This window comes from Strongylocentrotus purpuratus, unplaced genomic scaffold (assembly GCF_000002235.5).
Source record: "Strongylocentrotus purpuratus isolate Spur 01 unplaced genomic scaffold, Spur_5.0 spur5_scaffold_19, whole genome shotgun sequence".
In the NCBI taxonomy this organism is placed as follows: domain Eukaryota; kingdom Metazoa; phylum Echinodermata; class Echinoidea; order Camarodonta; family Strongylocentrotidae; genus Strongylocentrotus; species Strongylocentrotus purpuratus.
The window spans coordinates 600,663-612,372 of NW_022145604.1; positions in this window are offsets into that span (position 1 = coordinate 600,663).

Genomic DNA, 11,710 nt, shown 5'->3' on the forward strand with positions numbered 1-11,710 from the left:
AACTTCTCCATCGCCTTTTCCTTCAGAATGTTGAGCTTTGCTTTATTGTCCATGATTGCATCCTCTATATCCTGTCGCACGCAAGGTTTTTCATGATATATCATAGCGCATGAAACACATAAAGCTACGCCATGTGTTTTGCAATACAAATCAATATCTTTCCCATGTTTCTTACAATACAGATTAGGCCCACCCTTTCTTGGTCTTCCAATGCATTCCTTTTTGGAGGCGCAGTCATGGCAGAGCTTCTTCTTCTCCTTCACATAGAAAGTCAGATCTGTTTTCGCTTTACACTCGTCTCCATCACAGACGCCCTCTACAGAGCTGAATCCAGAAGCCATGCTGATCAGAGTACTGACCTACATGATACAAGAAGATGGACAGCCATAGAGGAGAATGAGCAGACACAAAAGTACAGAAGAAGGGGAAAAGAGAGAAGAGATGGGCGCAATGGAGAGAAGAGATACGTAGGAAGGAAAGAGAGAGAGAGAGAGAGAGAGAGGGAGAGAGAGAAGAGAGAAAGAGAGAGAGAGAGAGGGAGAGAGAGAGAGAGAAAAAAAAAAGATATAGAGCGGTGGGAGACAGAAGAATAATTTTAAAGGGAAGACATAAATGGTGTTTGATAAATATAATAAGCGCGCCTTATTGACCATCAACATCATCATCATTGAGAGAAAGAGAGAGAGAGAAAGAAAGAGATGAGAGAAAAAGAGAGGAGAGAGAAAAAGAGAGACAAAGAGAGAGACAAAAAGAGAGAGAGAGAGAAAACGAGAGAGACAAAGAGAGAGAGAGAGAGAGAGAGAGAGAGCAGGGAGAAAGAGAGGATGGAGAGGGGGCGTCTACTACATATCACTTTCCTTAAAGCCTCAGTAAAAGAAAAAATGTATACTTTTTCATTCCGCTTCATGCACATCAGAAAGTTGTATAAAGGCCCGGTCACACAGCCTTTCGCGTCTGTATCGCGGGTAAAATTTCGCGATTTTTTTTTTGCCCGCGGTTGCCCGTGGTGGAAAATGTGCAAAATTGGCTTACCCGCGGTTTACCCGTGGTATGCCCGCGGAACAGACGCCGGCGACTGTTCCGCGTCCTTACCGCGGGTGAAGCGCGGCGGTACCGCGGCCTACCACGCTTACACGCGGTACACACGCTAATGCACGTGATAACAACGCGGTACAGACGCGGAACAAACGTGCTATGACCGTGCTCCACCCGCGATTACCCGCTAAAATTTCGCGTCCAATTCCGCGTGTAACCACGTCTTAACCGCGGCCGTAGCACGTTCTAGCACGTTCGTTCCGCGTCTGTACCGCGTCTTTACCGCGTGTGTACCACGTGTACCACGTGTACCGCCCGCGATTACCCGCGGTCTAAATTTTTGGGCAGCCCAAAACTTTTTCGCGCGGGCAACCGCGTGTGAATTTCTTACCGCGTGTAACGACGGGTAAAGTACGGCTGTATCGCGTCTTTATCGCGACCTCAAAGCGTCCAACAGCGTCTGCTTCACGGCCAGAAATTTTTGGCCGTGATTCGGCCGCGATACGCCCGTGGAGGGCTGTGTGACCGGGCCTTTACTCTCTTAAATTTTCTTCTGTTTGCCTTCGACGCTTACCCACACAAACTTGTAAATATACCCCGTAATACATAGCCTACCAATATATTACAGTCGTTTCTCCTCTTTACAACCTAAAAACCTAATGGTGTTCGAATGGTAGCGTCAATGGTAAATGGTATTTCAATGATGTGCCAATGGTGGATTATGTATGGTGAATGGTGTTTCAATGGTGGTGTATGATGGTGAATGGTGTTTCAATGGTAGAGTCTGTATGGTGAATGGTGTTTCAATGGTGGTGTATGATAGTGAATGGTGTTTCAATGGTAGAGTCTGTATGGTGAAGGTGTTTCAATGGTAGAGTCTGTATGGTGTTTCAATGGTGGCGTCTGTATGGTGAATGGTGTTTCAATGGTGGCGTCTGTATGGTGAATGGATTTTCAAAGGTGGAATTGTATGATGAATGGTGTTTCAATGGTGGAGTTTGTATGATGAATGGTGTTTCAATGGTGGAATTGTATGGTCAATGGTGTTTCAATGGGGCGACTGACGGTGAATGGTGTTTCAATGGTGGAGTTTGTGTGATGAATGGTGTTTCAATGGTGAAATTGTATGGTGAATGGTGTTTCAATGGATGGTGAATGGTGTCTCAATGGTAGAATCTGTATGGTGAATGGTGTTTCACTGGTAGTGACTTTGAGAAAACTACGTGTCCCTATAATTTGAACTACAATTTGCTCTGTGATTTCGCGTTATTTTTCGCGAATTTTTCTTCATGATCAACGTTTCAAAGCTGACAAACTGCAAGGAACAATACCCTAGTCCTCAGGAACAATGATGGATCTTTAGTTTTTTTCTTCTTCAATTTGGAGTAATTTTGTTTTGTGCCTTTGGTCCCACTCATATAACTCTGTGATGTACATTATTATACATTTGCTTACATGAAGAGTTGAACAGCCTGTTATTGTGAATGAAAGCAGCTTATAAATCATTCTATTTTATTACAAAAAATAAAATATTACGGTATTAGGGGCACATCTTTAGAACTTTTATCAAGTTATTTATCTGATCGTAAACAATTAACAATTATTAATGAAGCTGAATCTCAAGTTAGAACAATAGGTTGCAGAATTCCTAAGGATCTGTCGGCCCCCTTTCTGTTTTAGATTTATATTAATGACATGCCATGTTAATTTGAGTTGTATTTTATTTGCAGACGATACCAGTGTATTTTGTAAAGGTCGTGATCTTACAACTTTATTTCATTTCGTAAATGCTCAATTAATAAATTTAAGTATGTGAATGAAATCCAATGAGTTAATATAAATTACTAATAAAACTAATTATATTATGTTTGGAACTAAAACCAAAATTCCGATGGATTTCAATTTGTTCTATTCAAATAAAAAGATAACTCTGGTGTCAAGTACAACATTTTGGGGGAGTAATTGTAGATGAAAAACTATCTTAAAACCACCATATAAATCATCTTTGTACTACCATCTAAAATATCTTACCTCAGACTGTTTTGAAAATGTGATATCAAGCACTCATTTCTTTCTATTTTAATTATTGTAATATTGTTTGGGGTTTCACTTCAATTTTTGTCTGTAATAATTTTTTTGACATTTTTCGTACAATGTATAATATTTTATGTATATTCTTGTTATTTGTTAAGGGCTCACTTTCAACAAGCCAATTTAGTGCTTTTTATGACCCTTACAAAAATTCGGAAGTACCACTGAAAATACAATACGGATACCTTTCACAAACACCATTTAAATACCATTCGGATACTTTTGAGATTACGCTCGCAAAGTACCATTGGGCACCATTCATCTACCAGTGAAATACCATTCAACCTAATAATAATTTTTTGGACGCTCATTTGCATAATCACCAATGGTAGATATTTACACCATTGAAATTTGAATATGAAACATGCAATTTGTTTACCATTAATCTACCATTCACCATTGGCATACCATTCACATACCATTCACCATTGGCCTTCCATTCACCACCCACCATTGGCCTACCATTGACAAATCATTTACCACCCACCATTGGTCTTTCCATTGGTATACCATTCTCTGTCCACCATTCGTGTACCATTGGCACACCACTCACCGAACACCATTGGCCTACCATTGGAGAATGGTGAATGGTATATATGCCAAATTGGCATATACCATTCACCATTGAATGGTGAATGGTAGATTAATGGTACAAAATTTCCATATTTCATATTCAAATTTCAATGGTGTAAATGGTACCATTCATCTACCATTGGTGATTATGATTGGTGATTATGATTATCCAAAAAAATATTATTAGGTTGAATGGTATTTCACTGGTAGATGAATGGTGCCCAATGGTACGTTGCGAGCATAGTCTCAATAATATCCGAATGGTATTTAAATGGTGTTTGTGAATGGTATCCGTATGGTATTTTCAGTGGTACTTCCGAATGGTGTACCATTGGTATACCATTGAACATTTTGTTGTAAGGGATATCCTACTTCCATGCTTAAAATTCCACATTATTCATATTAAGCAAAACACAATATACTATATCACCCAATATTCACGTATAAGCTTTGTGATGTAATTGCCCAAAGACAGCTGACCACGTAGACACTCTTTCGATAATTAAAACGTTGACCGAAGAAGTAATGTGTGCATCAGATGCAATCAAAATGGCGTCTGGTCCAACTTTAAACTACTGCACATTTTGGTATGCATACATACAATTTCAATAGCAACGTACATGCATGCATACAATGCAGAATTATATCGAGCAAGAAGGAACAAATTATGACTATTGATAGGCATCGTTGCACTTCATGAATAAAATGATAAGAATGTGAATAACAGCAGGCTTACATTGGGACCCTGGTTCATAACACGTCATTATGAGTGACAAGGTAGAATAGATGTAAGCGCTTTGTACAGCGCTTAGAGATATTGTATTAAGCGCTATATAAAAGCTAAATATTATTAAGCTACTGAAATCCTTGCATAAATTATGATTGGCTGTGAACAAATTTGTTCGTAAAGTTTGGCACTTTTTATTGATAACTAGTTCAATGAAAACTGGGCCTAGAGGACTTTTTCTGCTTTAATTTTCTGAAGCTATTCGGTAAATTACTTTTGTATTTTGATGATTTTATTATAAATATCTAATTACTTTGTAAAACAGACAATATTAGACTAGAGCTGCATGTCATGTTGTTGTTTTCTAATAAACCAATTCGATTCAATTCAATTATATTCCATTCAATTAGCATTAGTAATTCGACCATCTAACTTATTGACAAAAATGTTTTCAGTCTGACCGTAGCCATAGGGTTTAGCTCAAGAGCCCCTATAATAGAACCCAAAGTCAACTCGATTTCACCCTTATCTAGCCCATGTACAAAACTTTGTCAGTATGACTGGACATTACATTACACAAAACAAAAATTTACAACGATTTCCGTCCGTTTATTTTCATAAATCAAGGCATATTACCCAAATTTACCAAATGTATAAAAGACAAATATTATGCAGATTTCAATTGTTTCTTCAAAGTTTGAATAATAGATGAATGAATGAATGGACTATAATACCTAGAGGTAGGCGCGGATCCAGGATTTTTTAGGGGGGGGGAGGCCCAAATTTGAAATTATGCGAGCCAAATATTGGTACGTAATGGTGAGCAGTAGTGACGTAATTAGGCGTGGGTGGGTACAGGGAGGGGCGAGTTTTCCCCCTCCCTCCTCCGCGAAGCGCGGAAGCTTTGACTTTTCAATAAATTATTAGAGAAAGAAGACGATTCGTTGTACCATACCCAAAAATAATCCTCGTCTGAATTATGTTTCCCCCCATCCCGCGAGAAGCGCGAAAGCTTTTACGTTTCATTAAGTCATTAGAGAACGAAGACGATTCGTTGTACCGTTCTCGACTCTTAATCCTTGTCTGAATTTCAAAAATGTTTTTTGTCTATTCCCTTTTCTTCTTACGTCCTCTTTCTTTTCATTCCTCTCTTTTTTTGGCCGGCGTTTATGGGGGGACAACCCCATCGCCCCCCTGTTCAGTTTCCCCCTCCCGCGCGAAGCGCGGAAGCTTTCACGTTTCATTAAATCATTAGCGAAAGAAGACGATTCGTTGTACCGTTATGACTTTTAATCCTTGTCTAAATTCAGTTTCTCCCCCTCCCGCGCGAAGCGCGGAAGCTTTCACGTTTCATTAAATCATTAGCGAAAGAAGACGATTCGTTGTACCGTTATGACTTTTAATCCTTGTCTAAATTCAGTTTCTCCCCCCTCCCACGCGAAACGCGGAAGCTTTCACGTTTCATTAAATCATTAGAGAAAGAAGACGATTCGTTGTACCGTTCTCGACTCTTAACCCTTGTCTAAATTCAGTTTCCCCCCGCTTCGACGTTTCATTAAAATTTTAGAGAATGAAGACGATTTGTTGTTCCGCTCTCGAAAATAATTTAGTTTCCCCCACCCGCGCGAAAGCTATTATGTTACATTAAATCATTAGCGAAAGAAGACGATTCGTTGTATACCGTTATGATTTTTAATCCTTGCTAAATTCAGTTTCCCCTCTCCCGCGCGAAGCGCGGAAGCTTTTACGTTTCATTGAATCATTAGAGAAAGAAGACGATTCATCGTACCGTTCTCGACTCTTAATCCTTGTCTAAATTAATTCCCCCCCCCCCCTTCCGCGCGAAGCGCGGAAGCTTCGACGTTTCATTAAATTACTATAGAAAGAAGACGTTCGTTGTACCGTTTTAGAAAATTATCCTCGTCTGAATTCAGTTCCCCCTCCCCTCCCCCGCGCCAAGCGCGGAAGCTATGACGTTTCATTAATTCATTAGAGAAAGAAGACGATTCGTTGTACCGTTTTCGACTCTTAATCCTTGTCTGAATTTCAAAAATGTTCTTTGTCTATTCCCTTTTCTTCCTACGTCCTCTTCCTTTTCACTCCTCTCTTTTTTTGGCCGGCGTTATGGGGGGACAATACCATCGCCCCCCCCTGGCTACGCTCCTGCGGTTAGATGAACATATGTTGATACCTTGTCCGCCCCGGAAGCTCAGGGGTTTAAGGTTTTAATTTACGGTCAGAATAGCATTCAGGGGTCCGCCTTAGGGCCCCAGGCGGGGTCCAGGGGACAGAGCCCCGGAAGTTCAGGAGTTTTAGGCATTTAATTACGGTCAGATGAGCATTATTTTATTGTTACAGTGGCAGGTCACTAATTGGTTTAGGGTTCAGGGGCGGAGCACCGTGAATCTCAAGGGTTTTAGGCACTCAATTAAGGTCAGATGAGTATCAAGGGGCCCGCCTAAGGGCTCTTGGTTGGGTCCAGGGGGCAGAGCCCCCGGAAGCTCAGGGGTTTTAGGCGTTTAATTACGGTCAGATGAGCATTTTTGATACCTTATTATTTGTGACACTGGCAGGACAATATTTGGCATGGGGTCCAGGGGGCAGAGCCCCCAGAAATCAGGGGTTTTAGGCATTAAATGACCGTCAAATGAGCATCTAATGGCCCGCCTTAGGGCCCTAGGTGGAATCCAGGGGGCAGAGCCCTTGGGGTTTTAGGCATTTAATCATAGTCAGATGAGCATATTTTTATACCCCATTATAATGTGACACTGGCAGTTAATTATTTTTTCTCTCTCGCTCTCTTTCTTTCTATTTCTCTTTAATATACTTTGTCAAAGAAAGTGTGGGGGGGGGGGGGGGCTCGAGGATCCCAATCCCCGCCGCTCCGCGGGCCCTGATATGTAGGCATCTCAAGAAGCATTTTCTTGCCTGGCTGTAAATTTAGGAATTTGTCATTTTCCAACAAACGCATAAAGTGAGGAAAAATCTCGGAAAATTATCTAATTTCAGCATTATTTGTAAACCACCATTATGGAATTAGAAATAAACCACGTTTGAATTATATTTCTCGAAAGCCCCCCCTCCCCTCCCCTATCAGTACGCCAGTGCCCTCCCCCCTCCCCCCCCCCCTCCGATCTACACCTTGTTGGCGGGAAAATTGCAACTGATATCTCTTACCTTTTTTCATTCTCTTTTTGTTTCTTTCCCTTTCCCTTCCCTTCCTTATCTCTCTTATAGGTTTGCTGGGGGGGGGGGGGAGGGACAAGGTCATTTTGGTCCCCACCCCGCTCCACACATTGTTGGCGGGATTAACCGCAACTGATCTCCGCTTCTTTTCCCCCTTTTCTTTTTTTCTTCCTCTTTTTTGTTCCCTTTTAGCTCTCCTCTTTTCCTTCCTTCTCTCTTTTTTTAGTGGGGAGAATAGGGCCTTTTGCCCCCCCCCCCCGATCCACAACTTGTTGGCGGGAAAATTGCAACTGATATTCCCCTTCTTTTCTTTTCTTCTTCCTCTTTTGTCCTTCCCTTTATCTCCTCTTTTTCTTTTTTCTTTCCCTTTCCTCCCTTCTCTTTTATTTTTTGATTGGGGGGAAGGAGGGGGGGGGGGAGGCAACAGCCTGGGAGGCAAGTCCTTTTGCCCCCCCCCCCCCGATCCACAAATCCACTAAACCCGGGGATCAAACATAAAAGGCTGAATACTCTCAATCCTAATCAATTAACTATTAGAGTTAAAATAAAACATACATATTACATGGTATGCAGGCGCGCCGGAAGCAGTTTGGGATTAGGGGAGGGAAACGTTCCAGGGGCTCACCTTCCAGGGGCAATGGCGTAATGAACAAAAACAGTTGGAAGCCCCGGCAGGGGGTGAGGGGGCTGAACCCCTGGAAGATCAGGGTTTTTAGGCATTAAATTACGGTCAGATAAGCATCGTTAGATACCTTATTTGTGACACTGTGTCACTAATTGGCGGAGAGTCCAGGGGCAGAGCCCCCGGAAGCTCAGGTTTTTTAAAGGTATTAATAATGGTTAAATGAGCATCCAGGGGCCCTATTTAAGGCAATTTATGTGGCCCGGAAGCTTAGGGTTGTAGGTATTTAATTACGGTCAGATGAGCATCCAGGGGCCCGCCTTAGGGCCCTTGGTGGGGGTCCAGGGGGCAGAGCCCCCCCAAGCTCAGGAGTTTTAGGTATTATTACAGTCAGATGAGCATCCAGGGGCACGTCTTAGGGCCTTTGGTGGGGTCCAGGGGGCAGAGCCCCCGGGAGCTCAGGGGTTTTAGGTATTTAATAACGGTCAGATGAGCATCCAGGGGCACGTCTTAGGGCCCTTGGTGGGGTCCAGGGGGCAGAGCCCCCGGAAGCTCAGGGGTTTTGGGTATTTAATTACGGTCAAATGAGCATCCAGGGGCCAGCCTTAGGGCCTTTGGTGGGGTCCAGGGGGCAGAGCCCCCGGGAGCTCAGGGGTTTTAGGTATTTAATAACGGTCAGATGAGCATCCAGGGGCACGTCTTAGGGCCCATGGTGGGGTTCAGGGGGCAGAGCCCCCGGAAGCTCAGGGGTTTTGGGTATTTAATTACGGTCAAATGAGCATCCAGGGGCCAGCCTTAGGGCCCTTGGTGGGGTCCGGGGGCGGAGCCCCCGTATGCTCATGGGTTTTAGGCATTTAATTACGGTCAGACGAGCATATTTGTATACCTCATTTTGTGACATTGGCAGGTCACTTATTTTTTCTCTCTTTTTTTCTTTCGTTTCCTCCTTAACATACTTTTTCAAAAAGTGAGGGGGGCTTGAGCCCCTGAGCCCAGCCGTTTCTGCAGGCCCTGACATGAAGGCTTCTAAATAGTCATATTTTTTGCCCGACTGTAAATTTGGGAATTTCTAATCCAACAAACGCATAAAAAGGTTTATGACTTACACAAAAATTGAGAAAAAATACCGGAAAAACATGTCATTTCAGCAACATTTGTAAATCACTGGTATCGAATAAGAAATACCCCCCCCCCCTCCCCATCAGTACGCCAGCGTTCAGGTGCTCATGTCTTCTTACCCCTATAACAAAAAAAAACACGCGCTAGTCCCACCCTCTCACATAATTATGTCCACGATGTGCCCGTATTGCTATTATAAAAACCTCCATTGATGAATATAGGTCGCATGCGCAATGTTTAGGAAATTGAATTCCTGTTAACTTTCCTTTTCTTTAAATGTGATTTAATTCCGGTTTTTATTATTGTTATGTTCTTTTGGGTTGAAAATGCAAACCATCTTTACTCCTTTCTGCATTTTTTTTTGAGGGGGGGGGGGGCGTTTTTGGGGGGCAAAATGCGTTTTACCCCCCCCCCCCCCCTTCCTGCGCCTTTGATAGTATGGGTGCTAGGTGATATCAATTCCATATTTCATACACTACGTTAAACAAAATCCTTTTGATGATTAACTTACTCTGTTCACATAATACATATTTTATATGTATTGTAATTTGTAGGTTTATTTGCACTTTTTGTTTTGCCATATGTAATTGTTTATCATTGTATTTTGTTTTTAATAGCGCTTAGAGACTTCGGTAGTAAGCGCTTTAAAAGCACCGTTTTTTGTTGTTATTATTATGTATTGGTTTTTGATTGGTTGAGAGTTCTTCACATGATCAGAAATATTTAACCGTCTATGTTAAGGCTGTTTGAAAAGTATTATATTGGAGTTGGAAATATCAAATTTAAAAAAAAAAAAAAAATTTTTGTTGTTATTATAGTCGTATAGTCGTAAAGTTGTACGAATATTGGCAGGTAAAGCCACTGAACGGGAATATCCCAGTTTTGTATATATTTTCTTTAATTGGCATTTCAGTATGCCCATAGGCCTGTGTGGGTACAATCCGTTGTAAATGGTTGTTCTTATTCAGCCAATTTAAAGAGCCCATAGGCCTACCTATAGGCGCCGGAAGTGTGTGTGTGTGTGTGTGGGGGGGGGGGGGGGGGGGCAAAACGCATTTTTGCAACCAAAACGCCCCCCCCCCCTCCAAAAAAAGAAAGAAGAAAAGCAGTAAAGGAGTAAAGATGGTTTGTATTTTTAACCCAAAAGAACATAACAATGATAAAAAACTGAAATAAATCACATATAAATTTCCATTCAAAGAAAAGGAAACTTAACAGGAATTAAATTTCCTAAACATTAAGCATGCCACCTAGATTTATATTTATCATATTTTTTCTCAGTTTTTTGTAAGGCATACCTTTTTTATGGATTCGTTGGAAAATTAGAAATTCCCAAATTTACAGTCGGACACTTTTTTTTTTTTTTTTTGGTCTCGAAATTTGAAAATTTGACATTTTTCTCCGTTGGGGGGGGGGGGGGGGGTAAGGTCACCTTTTTTAGGCTAGCCGTGGGTATATATATATATATTTTTTTTATTTTTTTTAAAAATAATAATAAAAAAATATAAAAAAATATCCAAGGGGGGGGGTTTAGTTTTTTTTTAGGGGGGGGTTTACACACATAAAAATACCAAAGGGGGGGGGGTTTGAACCCCCAAAACCCTCCGCCTGCGTACGCCCCTGTGTGTTTCCCAAATTGTCCAATTTTATTCGAACGTTCACCTTTTTTTTTTTAACTATTTGCCCGCCACGTACACAATCCCCCCTGTGCCACATTGTTTTTAGGGTGCCACCTTAGGAGGGGTTCTGCATGGACTATGCTTATTCAACTCGCAATAACTTTTGATTGGTGTACTGTAATGAAAAACTTTGTGTAGAAATATTGTATAGAAATTAATAGTCTTGCCAATGGTATCATTTTTGTAATGTATATTATCATAAATTTTGAGATTATCAACTATACATTTTGTATCCAAGTTTTCGTTTAGAAGGGTATTCTATACCTCTTATATCTAATACTTTGTTATGAAGGTTTATGTCCTGAGTTAGTTCATTGAAAAGATGTATTCATGAGCTTTCACTACATACCAAATTCATGTGTTGAAGGTCACAATGAGCCTGGTAATTTAGGATTGAATAAAGAGTAAGCCGACAGTGAACTAATCTCCTATTGAAATTGACCCTGGGTACTTTTGAATAGACTTCCTGTCTCTTGATTGTACTTTGATGACCTTTATTGTGTCTGTAGGTAAGATGGTGTAACATTCTATTATTACTTGCAAGGCTGTGCAAGCTATTAGAATTGAAAGAAATGAATAGAAGAACTTACTGATTTTCTACACTAATAAGGCAAGCCATGAACATAATGTATGCTTGAAACATGTACCAAGTTATGAATTGTAGAAAGCTGATGTATA